Source organism: Bos indicus, chromosome 26 (genome assembly GCF_029378745.1).
Source record: "Bos indicus isolate NIAB-ARS_2022 breed Sahiwal x Tharparkar chromosome 26, NIAB-ARS_B.indTharparkar_mat_pri_1.0, whole genome shotgun sequence".
NCBI classification, from domain to species: domain Eukaryota; kingdom Metazoa; phylum Chordata; class Mammalia; order Artiodactyla; family Bovidae; genus Bos; species Bos indicus.
Window position 1 is genome coordinate 17419642 of NC_091785.1, and position 2565 is coordinate 17422206.

The following is a 2565-nucleotide window of genomic DNA, read 5'->3' on the forward strand; positions in this document are numbered from 1 at the left end:
CATATTTTTCTTTTACTGTGCTGAATTCAGATAGGAATTTTATTCTAGTGGGAAATATTTAGTTTTCAAAACTTTTTTTTTTCAGTGCTAGTGAATGCAAAATAAAATGTGGGCTTCCCCCGCCTCCAAAATTATAGGTGAAATTTTGTTTGAGAAGGGTAGTACGTATTACAATTTAACTATGCTGGTAAAAAAAAGAGCCACAGAGAGACGTCCCTGGCTGTCCAGTGATTAAGACTTCACCTTCCAATGCAGGGGGGATGGGCTTGATCCCTGGTAGAGAAGCTAAAATCCTACATGCCTCAGGGCCAAAAGACCAAAACAGAAGCAATATTGTAACAAATTTAATAAAGACTTTAAAAATGGTCCACATCAAAAAATCTTGAAAAGACACAGAGAGGGTTATGTTGTTCAGTACCCTAATGACAATAAAACTGAAATGTGGCTGTGTTACGGTTAGATTCACCTGTGAATACAGAAGGGAGAGGAGGAACTATCTTGCCACTGTTTGCAGCACTATAAAAATATACTTTAAAAGATTAATGCTAATGTTGAAATACATATTTTTTGCCTTAAGGTTTTAAAAGCTATTTTAATAAACTTCATGCACCAGTTCTGCTGCTGCTGCGCAGCCCACCAGGCTCCCCCGTCCCTGGGATTCTCAAGGCAAGAACACTGGAGAGGGTTGCAATGTCCTTCTCCAATGCATGAAAGTGAAAGTGAAGTTGCTCTGTTGTGTCTGACTCCCAGCAACCCCATGGACTGCAGCCCACCAGGCTCCTCCATCCATAGGAGTTTCCAGGCAAGAGTACTGGAGTGGGTTGCCATTGCCAGTTCCTCTAGTTGGTACCTTTTATGAGTTTTTTTTTTTTTTAACTTAGGTTATTCTGATGGAAAACCTACTTGGAGCCTCTATTGCCATAGCAGGAAATCTGAAAATAGAAACCTCTATCCTTCTTTTCTCCTGGCTGAAAGTTAGCTAAAGAAGGTTTTCCAAAACAGTATTCATTAATTCAAAGTTCTTAGTACAACTGGAAGAGTTAGTGTTACTTTTTCAATCCAACTCCTGGGTAAGGAGTTTTTCATTTTTTCCTACTTCTCCATTGAAAAGGGCCTGTTTGTCATTTACTTAAACTAATAGTTTAACTCTTCAGAATTTACTGTCTTACTAAGTATTCAGCACAGATTAAAATGTAATTATTTTTAAGAATTTCATTTTTATTAAGGAGTCACCAAGATACTTCAGTAAAGGATCTTAACAAATAACTTAGGCTTTGTGGGCCATTAGTTTCTGTTATAACTACTTAACTGTTATACTGAAACAGCAATAGACAACATGTGAATGAGTGTGCCTATGTTTTAAAATTATAATTGCATGTGTTAGTTTCTTCATTTTATTAAAACTTTGTTTAAAAAAATTGTCAGTGGGCTTAATCTGGCCCATCAGATGGTTTTTCCAGCCCTTGCTTTCTCTGATAGATGTGTTCTTAGATTGAGATTTTTATTCAAAATAGAAGTTTAAGAGAATTTTTTGTGATGCACACCAACTATACAAAAGGTTCAAAGTTTTGAAACTAAAATGTGTGTCGATATGGTTACCACCATAGATGTATTTGTTCAAAAATGTAGTGAAGGTGATGAAAATAATTAGTAGATAGGTCTTTTGTGTGCTAAGAGTAATGCAATTTATGGAGGGATCAAAAATCAAACAGTTGCTATGAGAATTTATGTTCAGGAATAGATACTGGTTCTTTTAGTGGTTTGAAATCCCTAGTGAGAAAAAGTAATAGAAATTGTTTAAGATGGAGGGAAATGGAGGTGAGCTGAAAATAGAATATAGTATAAATTCTGTGCAGCTCACTTATGATTTTTTTCTTGGTAAGTGATTCCTTTTCACATTGACATCTGCTTACTGAGGATTTGTCCCATTTGTGTTGAGGTATTGGCTCTGTTCCTTGCCACAGCCTTTGTTATGAACCTTGTTTTGAGCAAAGTGCCTTGGGGAATCTCATCTGGTGAAGATTACTGAGGGATGTTTGTTAAGAGTGTGGTATTTGCAGAAGAATTTCCCTATAGTGGAGAATTGAAAAATAGGATCAACTTGGTTGATTTTGGTGTTCATTGCTTTAAGTATGCTCCCTTTAATAACTGGAAAATTAAGTAAATATCTTAGAAGAGGTGTTTGATAAAGTTTTTGAATTATTTTTTGATTATTTCTCTAAAATGGTTTCTGTTAATAAATGCCTCTAGTTTAAAAGTCTTTTTTTCTTTAAAAAGTGAATATCATAAATTATGATACTGTAAATTTGAATAGGACTTCCCAGGTGGCTCAGTGATAAAAAGAATTTGCCTGCAGTGTAGGAGACATGCATTATATCTCTGGGTCAGGAAGCTTCCCTGGAGGAGATGGCAACCCACACCAGTATTCCTACCTGGGAAATCATGGTTGAATGAGCCTGGGGGACTACATAAGAATTGGACATGGGTTAGCAACTAAACAACAAACCTGAATAATGTAGGAAGAATGTTAATGTACTTCAGTTTTGAAAATCATGATTTTAGTCA